Below are 19,390 nucleotides of genomic sequence, written 5' to 3'. Positions count from 1 at the left end.
GGTGTGCTAGTTATGATGGAGCAGGGAGGAGAAGAGGGATCTTGAGAGTGGAAGAAAGAAGAATATATAGAACTGGTGATGGGAAATGAGAGTGAAGGCCCACTTCGGTTGTGAATGTGACCACATGGTAGTAGAAGGATAGCGTGTGAATAAGAAGAGATAAAAAGATAGTGGAGGAGCAACTCCACTATCTTTGACTGACTTCCTTGCAGAGTTTCCACCTTCACATTGTAGGAAACATTAAGCAAAAGCTCATTATACATTCTTTACTATGGATTGCTGTAATTGTATACAGAAGACTTGCATGGGATGTCTCCTCCCATCCCCTGGAAAAAAAAAAGCGTTGTGTCATTATTTAATAGGAAGGAAATTTAAAATTGAAGATCAAATTAATCTAATGAAAGGGATTCTTCATTGGAGTTTGTGTCAGACTGATTATGCAAAAGGTTGTTTCCAATTAGATATTAAGCATAAAATGAAGAGACATTCAGCCCTGTAATATTAGGCATTTGCACATCCTCAGGCCAGAAGGAAAATAAGAATGATAGCAGACGAATTATTTTCTTAGTTATCAACTAGAAGAATAATTAACATTTTTTAGCATAATTCTTCAAAATGTTAAGAGAATTGATCACTAAACTTGTAAGGTTCAACTCAAAGCACTTAAACTCAAATCATCAGAAGTTAACTCATCTAAAGTATACATTTTGGTTTACAATCCTTAGCATGAGACTAAATAAGTGTCACATTTAGCTTCTATTTTCCATATTCTATCTCTTCTCATTTCTCCGTGTAACCAAATTAGTCCTTTTTTATGTTCTGTGGAGAATTTGTATTACTAATGACAACTTTTTCCCAAAAATAAGAATAATAGACTAACATATATTGCCACTGTTAGTAAAAAGCGAAAAAAAAATACAATTTAATTGACCAGAATCTAGGTGGTAGTTTCAACATATATGGTCCTACATAACTAAATATGCCATCAACTGTGAATTGGCAACTTCATTGTCAATGTGATTATAGGCTCGTTCGTTATTGGCTACTGTACAATTCCCTCTAATTAAAGAGTACTCATTTATACAGCTTCAGCTACAATCTTTCCTCAAAAGTTGAACGCCTATAATCCACCAACCAATTCCAAGTTGATCATATATCTCTACAACCAATTAGTCCTCCATTGTCCTACTGAATGAAATTAAAAGGCAAAGTGTTTCCTAGTGCCTGAAAGATCAAATTTTGTGACTGCGACATTTCACCAAACAATGTAAGGACGACACACAATCGTTCATCACAGATTGAGAAGATTGTAATCTACCATCTACCTCCAACTGGATCATCTCTCCAACGAATTAATACTACATTGGACTACCAAAATCTCGATATAAAGTAGAATTAGTCCAAAAGGGCAAAAGCTTGATTCTTTGTGGGTCACACACCACAATGCCATTTCACCGGACAGTAAAAGGACTAAAAGGACAAGGAATAAAATTAGGTTTTGGAATGGCACGCTACCGCGAAGTTTGAATGCTGCTCCCGCCGATCTGAGAATCCATGAACGAATCAAGCAAGCAAATGGGCGCCGCCGGCAGCTACCAGAAGCCGGGGGCAGGAAGAATCGGAGCACGCGCCAGGGGAAGCAAGCCATGATGTGAAAGGTACGCTCGAATTTTTAGGGTTTAGCCGAAGCCGAAAGTGAATCAATCCCAGCGTCTCCGTCTCTTTATTCTCCCTCCGCCTCAAGGAAAGTATCGATTCCTGTCTTCTCCACGCACGTGACATCAGCGTGACATGTAATAATAATAATTAAAAAAAGTAGCGAAGGAGACATCCCAACCAAACAATCAGTGGGTCACGCTGCCGATCCAACTGCCGCCGAGTCCACATCAGCTTTTTTTAATTATCAAAGTCATGCACATATTTTCTAAAATAGTTTTCTCATCTATCGTCTATCTTCCTCCATTTTCCTGAGTAAAATATAAAATTTATTATCTGAATCATTTCACACGATCAATTTCACAATCATTTATAATCATCAATTTAGATTAGATCTACCAAATTGATCCATCCCGCCAAATAATTTAAATAAGTTAAGTTGAAATTTTATCAACCTATTTTAAAATGAATTCAGATGAATTAACCTTTCTAGGTCCGCGATCAATGGTTGGCCTATGAGTTGAGAAAGTTTATTTATTTATGAAAAATAATATGCAGCATGAAAAAAATATAACATGAAACTAACATGACACACTCAACTACATGGTTGTGAGTCCCACTGCATGTAGTGTGTCATGTTGAATTCATGCTGCATTTTTTCATGTTGCATATCATTGCTCTTTATTTATTTTAAATTTTAAAATTTAAATAAAAAAATTTAATGAATTAGGGGTTTGATCCATCTAAATTACAATTCAAGTTTAAAAATTATAACTCAATTTAAAAATTCCAACTTTATCAATTTAAATTATAATCTAAACTTAAAATTTTTAATATTTTTTTATTTTTTTGATAGACTCACGAGTTGACCTGCCTAATCTATAACCCGTCTTGGGTTGGATTGGGTTGAAGATATTTCAATTCACCAAGTTGGTGAGTCGGCCCGCCCCGCCCCGCAATATGATGACGTTTTAATGGGTCGACTTATTCCGCCATGGATTAACCCATTTGATAAATCATTTATGAGTAAGTAAATCAAAAAATTACAGTTGATCACGATAGAGAAAGACATTATCTCGACTTTGTCAAGATTCAATTTTTGTCCACTTCAATAATTCTACTTTATTACAACCAACTCAACTACATCCTCAAATGAGCTCTCAATTCAATGGATAGCTGTCAACAAAAAAAAAAAAAAAAAAGCCTAGCCGCAATATACCCAAATTATATATTGATTTCGTGACCAGCTAGCTCGGTAGTTGCTTCGTGGCCAATCCCAACCATATAATCTTGGCCACATTGTCACAGTCGAGGCAAAAATTGCGATTTGGATTTGTTGTGATTTCACTATCAATTCGATCGTGATTTTATGAGTGCCTTCCTTCATCGCTGTTCAAGTGAATCACCGATCCAACAGAGAGTGAAGAAAGGTAGACAACAGAGGGAAAGGATGACTTGAAAAACTTGTGGTTGAGATGGACAATTTTAAAAATAGGGTATTTTAAAAGTGAGATGTGTAATTTGACTATTTAAACGCCCTCCTTGGGTTTAGTTTAGGGGACGGATTTAGTGAGTAAATATTAATGAATACATAATTTGCGAAAGGAATTAACTGTTCCGTCAGATCTAAGGCGTCGATCAAGCTTCGTAGGTCGGTCAAATTCTCGGATCAATGGCTATGGTAATATATACTTTCGCCATTATCTTTTCGTATCGATTTTACAGGGCACCATTACCCCACGACTGGTAGCAAGAGAACATGGTGATGTCGGGTATGCGAATCCAGAGACACCTAGGCTTAACCTATCCTTCCCTCTGCGGGCTCAATCTGCACGTATCGGGCAGGGGCCCCAATGAGCCTTTGGAACTCAACAACCCTTTGGATCTCATACAAGTAGGATTGAATATTTAATTAAAATCGAATCGAATTTGAACGGAATCGAATTAATTAAAATTAAATTGAACTAATTTTTTTTGAATTAACTAAATCGATTGAATTTTCAAATAAAAATTGAATAAATCGGACCGATAAAATATCGATTAATTTGATTTTCGATCGAAATAACTAAAATTTTTTAAATATTATAAAAAATTTATCAATTAATTAGGGGTGTATAAGTTTACTAACATAAAATTTTATAAATTATTATTTTTGGATTAATTCGATTTATTCGATTTTATAGAATAAGAAATTTTAAAATTGAATCAAATTAATTAAATTAATTATTTTTTTAAAAATAATTAAAAATTTAAAATAATCAAACTAAATTTTTAAATTTAATTAATTTATTTAATTTAATCAAATTTTTATTCACTGCTACGTATAAGTTAGTTTCACACTAAGTGGGTTTCCTAGTGATCCTTCTATGTTCCTGCACCAAGCCCATCTATCCATGGCTTGAGCCCTTACTTTTTGTTGTGTAGAGAGGACGGCCCACCAAGGAGGGTTGGCCACGTGCATGTAGTCATCTTCCCTCTCATCACAATCATCCCCTTTTTTTAAGCAAGTTGAGTAAGGAAATTTGATCAAGATTTGATTGTTGATGTCATCGGGAGGACATGTGGGTTTTGTGCGCATAAGGCATTGATGTGTGATTTTCACAAATGCATAACCGTCGTCAAATAATAAAATGTCATCCACTAATATGATGAAGTCGAGTATCAATTTAAATACAAAGTAAGATATCTAAATAAATTAAAATTAAGAGAAGCATCATGAAAGAAAATGAATTAAGAAAGTAAGAGTGAGAAGTTGTGAGAAAATCGATTTTAAAAGGTAATTTTAGGACTACGATTTTATCACGACTATCCTTAATAATGTAATTGTGATTTCTATTTTACCTCAATATTAATCAAGCTTGAAAGTAGTCTATCATTTCAGTTTACACTGATGTATTCACCCAAATGCGATCCTTACTTTCGAGATAGTTGATAGGCTTTCCGCAAGTATACGGAATGTCGTCAAGTAATAAAAGATCGAATCCACAGGGACCGTGGAATTAATTACTAAACTAGCACAATAAGATTGGAGAATTCGTATAAATTGGATTGGTGTGGGGGAGAAAGAGTGTTGTAGTGCTCCTAATCCTTAATCGGAGAGAATTCGACTGTGATAGTGTTTGGGAAGGCGATCCTAGGACTGCGGATTCCTCGAGATAATGATTGATTAACTATGGATCCTCTACCATTCCTCAATAAATTCACAATTGCAGAGATTCTAACGAAAATATCTAATTAGACCTCGTCAGGTTTCCTCAGAATAAATCAATGGTGTTCTAGTGTTACTATTGTTGGTTTGAGATGACTCCAGATAGCCTGGTTAAAGCATTCCCGCTGTCACTCGGGCGTCCCAGTATACTACTATATGTCCTACCCTTTGTCACTGGGTATCCGTTTAAAGACCTCTCCCCAACAATAAGTAACCATTAGATATCCCTCATAAAGATTCATCATAGCCTAAGAAGTTCCTCGGAAGGTCCAGTTAAAGGCATTCCACGCTACTCTGTTGGATAGGCACGGCCGTGCCTGAGAGGCACGGCCACAAGCAGTGGATGATCTGAGCAAGTGGCACGGTCGTGCCTGTGAAGCACGGTCAGGGGCTATCACTTCTCTGTTGATGAGACACGACACAGCCGTGCCTAAGAGGCACGACCATGTCTTGACGTGGCACTGGAAAAATGACACGACTGTGTCTAGGAGACACGGCCATGTCCTGGCTGCTGCTGGAGGAGGGCACGGTCGTGCCTGTGGGGCACGACCAGGAGCAGTTGGGCTTATGTTTGAGAGGCACGACCGTGCCCTTGGGGCACGGTCTCTGGAATTGGTCTTCTGTTAGCAAGCACGATCGTGTACACTGAGCACGACCTTGGGGAGGTACGGTACTAGACACGGCCGTGCCTTTGAGGCACGACCCTGTCTTGCCTTGTCTTCAATTGGTACTCCGTCTCGCCTGTTTTGCTCCGTTTCCGTCCTGTAAATACATAAACACACAAGCAGTCCTTCGAACTAGGAAATAGATAAAATAATGTCTAATGCACAGATAAAGAATGTAATGAACGCAGAAAATAGCATGAAGTATTGAAAGATATGCAAATAAAGTACAAGAAACGTATATAATCCATACGCACATCAATAGTCGTAGTAGAGTGATTGCTTTCTATTAGAGGCACCTATCACTAGAACCCCCACAAACCCCAAGACTGCTATTGTTACTTCATGATGCTAAATCGAGATAAGCCCCTTGCGCTTTGTGATAGCCATTGATATCCTCAAAAGGGTTTGGACTATTTCGAGCACAATCCCTCAAGTCTAGTTATTATAGGTCTGATATTGGAGTTCGCCTTTTAGTTCTCCCTCCTTACCCCAGGATCGATGCTAATGTCCATTAAGTTCTATCAACACATTAAGTACACTAATAACTAAATCAAAGATATCATGTGATAAAAGAGATAACTATTAATATACAATTATTAAATAAAAGTCGGGTTACTTCTTAATCCTAGAATTAAGGAACTACTCCATAAAAATGGAGACACAAGCCGAAGACATGGAATTAAGTATACTACAACTCAATGAAAAAGAGAATAGTAAGAAAGCTCAGTCATAGATGTCGAATGTCGTCTTCAAAAGATTTTCTTACCTCCTTGGTAGATGGAATCCTTACAACTCCTTGGAAGAGGACTCTCTCCTAAGATTTTCTATCACGAAAAACCTCTTAATATCTCCAACAGATGTTCCCTTAGTCCTTTTATAGCCTTTCAAAACTTTCCAAATTTGGGTTTTCTTATTAGTGCAGAGAGCATCAGATGATAGAACCTGAGTTTTGATAATGGCAAAGGGTTCAAGTTAAGTTTGAGAAGTAGACTAATGAGCTGAATTGAGTGTGCAATAGCACAGGGAAGTCTTAGTTGCGGCTAGACAAAGGAAGTTCTGATCTGAAGGATTGGGCAAGGAAGACCTGATTTGGAGGACTAGGACAAGGAAGGCCTGGTTTGAAGAACTGGGCAAGGAAGTCCTGATTTGGAAGATCGAACAGGAAGACTTGACAGATCAGAGCACCAGGTAGAGAGTCTATGCGAGTTTGGAGGACCAAATATATAGCAGTAGAAGTTTTGGGGGTCGAGGATCAAGGTTGAGCAAAAGTCTAACAGGTCTGGAGGACTTGGTTAACAAAAGATAACTTCTCTTGAGTGGTAAGGCGTTCCCAGTAAGGGGAACAATAGGTATCGGCCTGACCTAGGATTTTAGTCGAAAATCTAAAGTCAAGACTAAATAGTTTGAAAAATTATTTTCCTTTCCTATTATTTGTTTCTGGATTAACTTGTAATGTAAGAAAGGAGGGGTTAAAACTTTATGTTCCGAGCACCCTTATCTGGATCTAGGTGACTGGATGTCCAGGTGCCCAGATATGGATAAGACGTTGCGAAGTCAAAATTGATCCGGCAATCTCCAGATGTCAACATCCAGGCGCTCAGAAGAGATACAGGAGCCTGAAAGATGCCGAGTCAGCATTGAAAGTGGATCGACGAGATGACGTGAAGGTGCCCGAAAGGACTTCCAAGTGCTCGGATCAAATTTTATAAGCAGCTGCTGAGGGGGACCCTAGAATCAATTCCATACACTTCTACGATGACTTCCTACGCGCAAACATCCGATCAGTATGTCGTAGTAACGCCGAGGAGCTACACATAACTACAAGCATAATTTTCTCAGTTGGTAACTTCTTTGTTGCTATTTTATACCTCAAGATATTAGGATGGTATAAGTTTACCGATCTTAATACATTTTATAAACCGACAAACTCCTTCTCGTAAGAAGGGAGTTTTTATAGTGAATTGTCTATCGAAAACGATCATGGATCGTGGGTCTTGGAGTAGCAGCTTGTGGCTGTGAACTCAACTAAAACTGGTGAATCTGAAATTCCGATTTCAGAGGTTCAGAACTACAAAAACTCAATTTAAACATATCTAACACTTAACTAATCTTCATGGAATGTTTACTAACTTGTTTATAAATAAAACTAATCATAATCTTCTTTAACATGATATGATAAGATCAACAATTGCTTCTAAACCCATATGAAATCTCCATAGCAAAATATTAACTAGCTATAGCATTCAACACCCATATCATACTCTAGTATGTGTCATATAAACTCTAACATTAAACTTATGCATAACATTCAAATGATGCACAACCAAAATGGAACTTAACAAAGATAGAGTTCTAATCCGCTGTTCCGCCGCCACCGCCCATCAAGCCTTTACTTTGCCATCCATTCTAGTATTGCTTTTCTTTGCCTTTCTCTGCAGTAGGAGAAAAATACATCTATAAGCAAATTTGCTTAGTAAGTACATTCTACTCACAAAAACAATGCATAAGGGAGTAAAACTTGCTTTCATACATAACATGCAACTTGCTCTTTAACATGTCAACTTTCATTCTTAACATACTAACAAGTATTATTTTCATGTTTACGATTATTCTACTAACAAGCTGAATCATAAACATGTACTGAACTTGGAAGTACTTTATACTTTATCACTTTGAAAATACTTGAAAATACATAATCACTTCTTGGGCCCTAGGATTGTACCGCTTCTTACTATGCGCGCACCCTTATTGAATATGGGGTAGCAAGTCCCAATTCAAAGGGTAGGGATTTCTATCTCCCTCCTAGGCACTTCTTCTAGGACGAACTGATGTCCCATCCATGCCTAGGGTTCTTTAAGGTGGCTGGCCCACCCGGTACTATCCTTTCAAAGTAAAATACTTTGTTTCTTTACTTTATATATACATTGACATTTTAGCAAACACCTTGCATGCCTTTCCCCAAATGTTAGTTTAGGGTATCTTTCTTAAGGCTTCTTAACTTATGTCTTTTTGTTTACCAATATGCCAAAGCATAAAATCTCAAATGCTAGTATTGAGATACTTCTTAAGGCTTCTTATGCCTTTTCTTTACATGATGTCTCATAACATGCACTAAATAGCATGATGGTATCAAATATAAAAACATGACTCATAAGCATGATGTTAACAATCATAAACATGAATTTATAAACATGATGTTAACCATTTTAAAAACATGAACTTATAAATATGATGTTAACAAGTATCAACATAAACTCATAACATGATGTTAACATTTATAAAACATGATACCATCTTTACTTGGTAGAAATTCTCTCTTTTAATTTTATCTTTTCCCGAGGATCTAGGGTTTATTCTAACATGTCATAAAACCGATTTCTAAAACATGCTTCTAAAAGAATCTTGAAAGAATCATAGAAAACATCACACGAAAGCGATCCTACCGCAGGTGAGATGTACTTACATTGGTTTCTTCTTACTTACAACCAAGAAACTCTTCTAAAGGTCGCGTTAAACTCGGTATCTCTTGAAACGGAAGATATCTTCGCGCTCTCCTCGCTTGGGTGAGTCCGAATCTACCAAAATCTCTCGGATCCCCTTCTTCTTTGGCCGACTACCACTCAAGATCTATCCTCCTTGGTATTTTCGTCCAAGAGGGGGCGGCGGCAAGGGGAGGAAAGGAGATTAGGTTAGAGAAAAATAACCCCTCTCTTTAACTTATCCTATTTATACTAAGGGTATTTCCGCCTTTTATCCCATATAACAACAATTCGCCTCCTATTTCTTCAAGCACACCCCTGCTGGGGCACTTGGTTAGCACAATCTGCTTAAGGCTTACATCTGCTTGGAGGTTTCAAGTTCGAATCTCGGCCATGCATCCTTTTTACCCATTTTCCAATTTCTTTTGGAAAAATTCCTAAAAATCCTAGAAAAATTCTAGAAAATTCCTAAAATCATTCTAAGCATTTATAAATATTAAAAACCCATTTTAAAGCATTTATAAAGTCTAGAATGAAATTTCACCAAGCGCCCGATGTTATTGCAGTCAAAGTTGATCTGACAATACGGTATGATATGAAACAAATGCTTTTGTTTCACAGGAGAATAAAATTAGTAACCCCTCATTTCCTTAGGGTATCCAATAGACATTTATCAAATTTAGCCTCTACTTGATCTGATACAGTCCTCTTCACGTAAGCAGGACACCCTCATATCTTCAAGTAAGATAAGCGAGGTTTTACTATTCCATATCTCGTATAGAGTAGTAGAGACCACATTGGTCGAGATTCTATTTAACAATTAAACAGTTGTCTTAAGTGCGTTGCCTAAAATATTCTAGGAAGAATTGCATGATTTATCTTTAATCTTATCATGTCTAACAAAGTTTGATTTCGCCTCTTAATATCCCGTTATGAACAGGCATATACGGTAGAGTCCACTTAGATAATATTCCATTGTCTCTTAGATAATCTGAAACTTTTGACTTAAGTATTCACCACTTTGATCGAATCGAACTGTTCTAATACTTTTATCAAGTTGTTTCTCTAATTCAATTCTAAATTCTTTGAACTACTCAAAGACCTCAGATTTGTACTTCAATAAATACAAATACCCCAATCATGAACAATCATTGATAAAGGGTAATGAAGTAGTTATAACCTCCTCGTGTTTGAGTTAGCATTGGACCAGCCACATCGATATGTGTAAGGCCAAGTAACTCTCCCATTAGTTCCCCTTTTCGGTAAAAGGTAACTTAATCATCTTGTCTTTAAAGCATGATTCAAATATATCAAATGAATATAATTCAAATGATTCCAAACTACCAACTCTTTGGAGTTCAGTGATGTGTTTCTTGTTTATATGGTCAAGATGATAATACCACGAATAGGAGGTTAATTGATTATCTTTTCGAGCACGGTTATTAATTGTTTGTTTCGATATTGAATGTCTCATTAGAAATATCAAACACGTAGATACTATTACTTAATGTTCTAGTCTTATAAAGAACTCCATTCTAAATTAGGTAACAACAATTGTTGCCTAAAATCAAATATGACCCTTTTCTATTTAAATAAGAAATATAAAGGATATTCTTTATTAAAACCAAACATAGTAATAATTTTTAAACAAGTCTTTTACTGTTCCTTAGGCTCTATATTATCACATATATAATAGGCTCACTCAGTATCCAATATTCGAGTGGACGAGAAAACAGTATGACATTCATTTACGAAAATACATCAAGTTGAAGAGACATCACATGTCTACTTTTCTTTACGGACTCAAAATAAAACTTATAATTTAGGATTTTGAGAACAATTCTCAAATTCTTATACATCCTAAAGTTTAGGGTTAGTCAAATTGTTGGTATCTTAAATTATGCGCAATAAAATACAACATGTGTAATCAATTAAATCTAGAAATACAATCAAATAAATAAGAGAGATGATTTGTAATGTATTTATATACATTAATTGATCTCATTTATTTTACGAATTCAAAAGCCCTTACTTTGAATTCGGGAGGAGGTATTCTCCAAATGGGTTGATATCCATATATAGATAAGAATAATCTTGGAGAGAGTCCAACAAGCTATTCTTAGCTACAATGGTAGGTATCATATTCCCATTATGTATCGCGTATACATAATTGTCATATTATGCTATCAACTAATTGAATATTCGCATAAACATCGGGTTGTTAATACGTATATATCATATGTATAACACACGACTTCACATCTATCCACATTGACCTTGGAGAGAATCTAATAAATCAACGCTTTAAGTTAAATCCAACCCGCTAATCTTGAGATCATATCTTGATGGTTCTAACATGTTTAATTTCAGACCGGGCTTGAGGAGAGTCTAACAACTCCGTACTTTGAATTCAAAAGCCCTTAATTGATATCATTTATTTTACAAATTCAAAAGCCGTTACTTTGAATCCGGGAGATTATAAGGTATTCTCCAAATGAGTTGATATCCATATATAGATAAGAACAACCTTGGAGAGAGTCCAACAAGCTGTTCTTAGCTACAATGGTAGGTATAATTATTATGTATCACGTATACATAACTATCACATTATGCTATCAACTAATTGAATATTCGCATAAATATTAGGTTGTTAACACATTAACACGTATAAATCATATGTATAAATCATAGCTATTGTAAATCTTATTTAATAAAATATGATAAAGAATCTGATTTTATAAATCAAAATTCTTTAATTAGATTAGGAAACAAATTTCCATATCTAATCACATATTTTATTTTAGAAAATACAATCTCTAATTAAGAAAATCTAATTAATTAGGAAATAAATTTTATAATCCAAATTTCTTAACAAATTAGGAATTCTATAATTAAAAATTTTAAATTAAATCTAAATATTTTTTTAGGAAATAAAATTCTAATTAAGAAAATTTAATTATTTAAGAAATAAATTTCCTAATACGAAATCTCCTAACTAATTAGAAAATTTCTATAATTAGAAATTCTAAATTAAATCTTAAAATTTTTTAAATTAGATTTACGACTAACTACTATGCAAAAAATTATTTTACGCGTAGGTCTTGCACTATCAGGCTATAATACCACTGTTGGGATCGTCCGGGTGTAATGCATGTGTTTATATGTTTCGCAAATGTGCGTAGCGAAAATAAAAATAATTAAAGCTAATTATTACACAGAACACGCATGCAAAGCAGGAAATAAACAGCGTACAAGGCATAGCAGGAAATTAAAATTTCCTGAATAATAAATTATTCTAAATGTGTATCTTGCAGATGATGACGTTGAGCAGTGTCGGCATCAATTGAGTGGTCCTCGTCGAAGTCTACTGGTGATCAATGCCAAACTCTCGTCGGAACGGTTTCGAAAGCCACGAGTCGCATCATTGTCTTCGGTACTAACCAATGATCGAAACAATCGAATCGAAAGAAATATTATTCTGGAAATCATGCAACAACATTTATCGCGATCGTTCCGGGGCTTTCTTACTATCACCGAAAATTATATTCCCGGTGTAATTTTTGATGGTCAACCTTTGACCGCTGATAAAGACAAATGATCGGAACCTTTTTGATATTGATGGAATAATTTTCGGAACGCTTCATAAGCTCCCGGCTACAACAAATCCCGATACCAAAATATTATGGCTAAATCCTAATTTCCGATAACGCCTTATGGTGGGCAGAAATAATTTTCGGCCATTGAGCATGTTCCAATAACAACCTCAAAAGGCTCTTCTCCGAAAACGGCAGTCGGCCAGCACGCGGACGACCATCATGGCGCGCTAGGGTTTTTGTTGTCCTGTGTTTCTTTTAGTCGACAACACAAAGTCAGAGAGGGCCTTTGTTTCGGTCGGCAATAAGGAGCAGAGCACGCCTCTGTTCCGACCGGCAACACAAAGCAAAAGAAGACGCCCACGCTCTAGAGGAAGGCACACTCGCGATCAGCCGGCGAAAAGAAACCGCTGAAGCTCGCGATCAGTCGGTAGGGAAGAAAACGCTTAAGATCTCGATCAACCAATAGGGAAGAAAACGCTGAAGCTCGCGATCAACCGACAAGGAAGAAAATGCTAAATCTTGGGAGGCTGATTGGAATCAGGCTGCTTTGCTTCTTGGGCGCGGCGGGCTCGCAGTTGGCCAAAGGGCGCGCGCGACACGGGGTAGGCGCGGTGGGCTCGAGGTTGGTCGGAGGACGCGACACAAAGAGGTAGGCGAGCTCGAGGCCGGAGGGAGCGGCACTGAGAGGAACGCGACGTGGGTAGGAAGATAAAGCCTGCCTTATTGAAATCGCTATTAGGGCAGGCGCCGCCGCCGCGGTGAAGAGGATGAACAGTGCCACACCTCTTTTCTCACGATTTTCCCCTTTTAAATCGTGCCTCTGTTCTGTAGGGTTTTTCCTCTATTTTTATCGTGAAGAAGAGGAACTACAGTGCGGCTGCAGGTCGAGCGCGAATCAGAGGGAGAAGAAAAGAAAACCAGGATTAGGGTTTTTAACTTCACCGGCTTTGGTTCATACCGGTATTATAGCAAATCGGATTTATTTTGGTTTGCTTGGTTCACTAACCAAACGAATTCTGATTTGACCTAAACTAGTTTTGTTCAATTCGTCTTCCCAAGACGAAGCTTCTCATTGCATCCGTTCTGCCAAAATCTCTTCCATCGTGAACCAAATCAAGTTGATTTAATTTAGTTCAAAATCGAATCATTTGGTTCACTAACCAAACAACATCTGATTTGAACAAAATCAATTTCGTTCATTTCATCTTCATAAGACGAATTCCATCATATTGTCCTTTGTCTGGTCCAACCAGATTTTATTTCTCTCGTTCTGAGAATCTAATTCTCAAACTCATTTTATGTCCTTCGGAGAACTGTTAGTGTGTGTGACCCAATAGGTTCCGGGTTATGTTGGTCGTCCGTAATTAATCATTAATTACGAAACGATTATGAGTGACACCTAGTAGTACATCATAATCCCCAATTGATTAAAAAATCAATGATTGATTCTAGAACAATTCTAAATCCTTCAGCAGCTCTAATTAAACGTGTCTTATTCCTTTCACCGTCTTATACCCGCTTGGTTCAGGACATAATCTATGTGTCGGTCCCCACTAGACTAACTATGTCACACCTAGCTCAAGCTACCTTTCTTGTCCTGTGGATTCAAGTTACTTGTATATGTGTCCAAGAATACCGTACTCTTGACATGTAATGTTTTGAACAAAGACTTTTAGTAACAATCCTAACAAGCGGCCGTAGGGTATACGTCTCTTTTTCTAAGGAGTGGTGAATCCTCTGTGGGCTATTCAAACACCTTCAAGTACTTCGATTTATACCCAATCATCTCGGGTCCACACCTCCTTGGAGATGCTTGCTTAAGATGTCAAAGTATAAGCCTCCATGACCAAGGTGGCTTGAATACCGCAAGTCAAAGGAAACTCACACTTAAGTTGCACTGAGATCTTCATTGACATATGAATAGAACCATATGAAGTCTCAAGGCAAGTCACTCCAATGAACTGGTTACCTTTAACCAGCATTCATGTTTAACTCTCAACATTCAATGTCTCCAGCAGTGAGATCAGCTGTTTGGCTAACCAAAGAGTTTAAACGTGCTGGTCTCGACAGAATCGATGACGTCGGTGCTTATCAATTCCTCGATTAGGGATAATTTCAATACAATCATAATTGCACATGTAGAGATGCTCACGAGTTGTGATCTAATCACAAATTCTCTTATGCTATGAATCGTATTGCGGACATTCAGTATTTGAGTTTAAGATCCAATCAAACACATATGGAATGTGCACTCAAATAGTGAATTACTATTTATTCAATAAATAATATAATCATAAGGCGATTGTCTTAGGACACCTTAAATCTAACAATTCCTCCCATGCAAAACCACGCGACTGAAGATTCCCTTGTTTCCCGATTGGAAATCCTAAACGGCTTTTGAAGTCGCTCAGTTGCCTTCGCCAAACGCGCGAGAAGAAGGGAATAAATCAAACCGGCTGGATCATAGTTTCGTCTCGAACGCGAAGGCCTCTTCTCCTTGCGATGGTGGTCGAATAAGGAAACCCTTAAATCTCCTAATCTTTATGCAAATTTGAAGTAGATTTACAAAACTCTTAGTTTAATTTGTTATTTATATATTTATTATCTTAAAGTTATATATTTTAATTGTACTATCTTTTTTTCTATAGATCATTAGAGGTGACATATTGGTGTGTTGATTGACATACTCTTTCAAAAGTTAGAGCATAATGGTAAGTTTTTTCATATGTTCCTCATTATGTAAATAATTTTTATTTATTTTATCCTAATATTTTTTTGACAGTTTCAACGTGGTCATCGACGTAGCAGTCATAGGCAGTCTGTACCTACGACCCCCCTCCTTCAAGTGTAGGATCATCACATACACATGACTCACCAGGACCTTCCAATTCTCTATTACCCATGGAAGGTCCTTCAACTAGACAATCAGTTGCCGAGATGACTAATAGTCGAGAGTTTATATTGCTTCTCGAAGATTCGTAAGTACTTTAAAATAATTAATTTTGTCAACTATCATAATTATTTAACATCATTTATTTTTATTTTATTATAGATTTGTCAATTCTGTATGGATTATTCATGATATTAATAGAATTGTGAATAACCATTGGCGAGGGGACTCAATGACATATACATGCATTCCTAATCCCACAAAAGAGTTGTGGTGGAATGAATTTAAGGTAACCTATCCATTTTATTTTATATATGAAATTAATGTTTAATGTATAATCAGTTATTTGTTTCTCCTTTTAGTAGGTGTTCACTTGGGATCCTCATGAAGAATTAGAAATTAGGAGAATTTTTAAGAAAAATATGGTGATCACATCCGGCATGTACTTAATCATGCAAAGACGAGGAGAAAAAAGCCACCATGCATCACCGAAGAGAATTAGGTCAGGATTTGTAATTTTTGGAAAACTGAGGATAGCAAAAAAATGAGTCAACAGAATAAGTTCAATCAAGTTTATAATTTTGGAGACTTATTTGCGACATATATAGGTGACTCAATCAATATTGATGAGCATACATGTAGATTGGTAATTTTTTCAAATATTTCAATTTTAATTTATTTTAAATTATTTTATTATTTCTAACTATGATTTTTTAGGCCAAGGAAATGGGGTGAGAGTCATTTTTTATAGATATTTTCACTCGCACATTTTTCAAAAGAAGGACAAGACTTAGAGCGGGGATAGAGCTAAATCAATTAAGATTTGGATTACAATATAACTTATATATTATATTACTAGATGTTATTAGTTGTGTATATGTTCTATCTTTATATGTGTTTCTAAAATATTATTATTTTAAATTTTTCTTATGATAATACAAGACAAATATGATGTGCTCAAGCTAGTACAGTGAAATTCAAGTGCTAGTGATGAAAATAATGGATCTGAGCCCTCTGTTGGGAAATGATCTGAGTTTATGAGCTGGAGGCAAGTGGGGGATCCAAAGGAAGGAGAAAGGATATTGGGTATGAGTTCTTTGAACAGAACCTATAGAGTTGTTGGTACATCTTCTACCACCTCTCCAGTCGTAACGACACAAATACATAATTTGACTGAAGAGGTTAGCCATTTGAAGGGCTTAATAATGCAAAAGATCAAAAAATGAGACAAAGGGATCAGGAAATTAACAAGTTGCATCGATAATAAAATCTGATCATACAATATCTTTAGTTAAATTTCGCTCCTCGTGATAATGGTGACGATGATGGTGGTGGTGGTGGTCTTCATGAGTTTTTTTGTGTATGAAAGTTTTTTTCTTAGAATCAGTATTATTAACATTTGTCATTTCATTAAGTTTGTAAGTCATTCATTTATATATTTTTTATTAATACTGTTAATTTTTTTATAACAAGATTGGTGAGGTCATATCAGAAAAAATAAGTCTTTACATATTTAATTTATAGACTTTTATTTCTTTTTAAGAATGATACTTTTTCTTTTTTTGTTTTCTTATGCAGGATGAGAAGAGATATGGAAGGAGAAGGAAGCAGTGTCTCCGAGGAAAAAGATGACGACGATGATTTTGTATCTTTCTCTCGTCTTGAGACTTCTTGATATTGATTTTATCATTTGGATGATCTTGTGACTTATTGTTTTGTATTTTGTCATTTGGATTTTGTATCATGTTTGATATGGATTTGTATTATGACTTGATACTTGATATGGATTTTGTATCATAACTTTAATTTTGTATGAACATGTTTGTATATATAGTAGATATGGATTTTGTGTCATTTTGATATGGTTTGATATAGATTTTGTATGAACAGGTTGTTTGTATAGTTGATATGGATTGTGTATGAAGAGATTGTTTGTATAGTTGATATGTATGTTATATGAATAAGTTGTTTGTATAATTTGGATCGATCCAATCGGATCAGTAATTGTATATATATGAGATAATGCAAAAAAATAGCAGAATAGGCGGAAAAATCAAGTTTTACGATAAATTCTACGATAAAATCACTTTCGTCGCAAATATATCATAATTTACTATTTATCATTAATTGACGACAAAAATAAATTTTCGTCGTCAAATTCATCACAAATTGGCAACGAACCGGAGTTCGCCCACTACAAAAAATGTTGATTTAGAGATAAATTTTGCGATGAATTTAAAAAAATAATTTATCGCAAAAATATTTGCGACGAAAAAATCTCATTGCTATAAAGTCGTCGCTAATTTTTATGATAAAACTTCTATATTTCATCACAAAATTTCATGACGAAAAATATTTTTCGTTGCAAAATTTGTCGATCGGTGACGAAACTCAATTTTATCGACGATGAAATTTATTCGTCACCAATCGGCAACAAAATTGAGTTTCATCGCCGATTGACGATAAACTTTACGACGAAAATAAATTTTCATTGCAAAATATCAATAAACAGTAAGTTACAATAAATTTGTGACCAAAATGAATTCGTCACAAAATCTAGATTTATCGCAAAATTCACCTCAAAATCTAAATTTTTTCTTCCCTACCCTACTCATTTATAAATTATCCCGTAGATACATACGATCCAATCGGATGAATTCAAATTTTACATTCAACCTATTTATACAAATATAATAAACAACCACATTCATTCCACCATATTCATTCAATACAATATTCATTCCACCACAAATACATAAATATCAAATCATATAACATGTAACATGTTCATACAATATACAACCATTTCAATCCACTACATGATAGCATGTTCATATAATAGTTAATTAAATCCAGTACTTGATACCAAATCAATCGACATCATATAAAATCTAATCCATAACATCCAGTCATAATAAAAATACATATCAAATGATACAAGTACTATAAAGAAGTCTGAAGACGAAAAAAAGATATAACTAAATCATTGTCGTCGTCTTTGCCCTCCGGAGACTTAACTTCCTTCTTCGTCAATATCTTTTCTCATACTACATAAGAAAACAAAGAAAGAAAAAATATCATTTTTAGAAATAAAACTAAAATCTATAAACTAAATATGTAAAACTTACCTCTTCTTCTGATTTTGCTTCACAAATCCTGTTGAAAAAAATTAACAGTATTAATAAAAAATATATAAATTATTTAAAATTTAATAAAATGATAAATATTAAAAATATTGATTGTAAAAAAAATCATACCCAAAAAAACTCATGAAAAACCACTACCCTCGTCGTCGTCATTGTCAACATCACGAGGAGCGGAATGTAACTGAAGATGTTGCATGATCAAGTTTTGTTGTCGACGTAATTCATTAATTTCTTGATCTCGTTGCATTAACAAACCTTTCAAGTGGCTAACCTCTTCAGTCAAATTATGGATCTATGTCGTTACAGCTGGAGAAGTGGTAGAAGATGTACCAGCAACTCTATAGGTTCTACTCAAAGAACCCATACCCAATATTCTTCCGCCACTTTTGAATCCCCCACTGGCCTCCAGCCATAGACTCAGATCATTCCTAACAGAGGGTTCAAATCCATTATTTTTAGAGCTAGCACTTGAATTTCGCTGTGCTAGTTCGAGCTCATCATGTTTTTCCTGTATTATCATAAGAAATATTAATATGTTGTAATATTTGAGAAACACATATAGAAATATTTAGATACACATTTAAACCTTTATTGCTTTAGCTCTGTCCACGTTGCAAGTCTTGTCTTCTTTTTGAAATGTGCAAGTAAAAATATCAGATATGAATGGTTCACCATGAGAAGTCCAATTATAGTAATTGGGAGTGAAACCAAATCTACAAAGATGTTCTTCAACTTTATTACACTGTAAAA

The 19,390-nt window shown here is 35.4% G+C and overlaps 1 long non-coding RNA gene across 1 annotated transcript; it reads right to left on the bottom strand.

Annotated features, from left to right (window-relative positions):
• Positions 1-18,284: 18,284 nt before the first annotated feature.
• LOC141812400 (uncharacterized) lies at positions 18,285-19,149 on the bottom strand. Its single transcript, XR_012600282.1, has 3 exons — positions 18,752-19,149; positions 18,623-18,650; positions 18,285-18,541 (listed from the first exon to the last, which is right to left on the bottom strand). It is a non-coding gene; the product is annotated as an uncharacterized LOC141812400 (long non-coding RNA).
• Positions 19,150-19,390: the final 241 nt, after the last annotated feature.

The sequence above is a fragment of the Curcuma longa genome, chromosome 19 (genome assembly GCF_044706935.1).
Source record: "Curcuma longa cultivar G26 ecotype Majalengka, Jawa Barat chromosome 19, ITB_CL_G26_1.1, whole genome shotgun sequence".
Classification (NCBI taxonomy): Eukaryota; Viridiplantae; Streptophyta; class Magnoliopsida; order Zingiberales; family Zingiberaceae; genus Curcuma; species Curcuma longa.
Note: the sequence above shows the minus strand (reverse complement) of the source record. Positions and strands in the feature narration are given on the sequence as shown.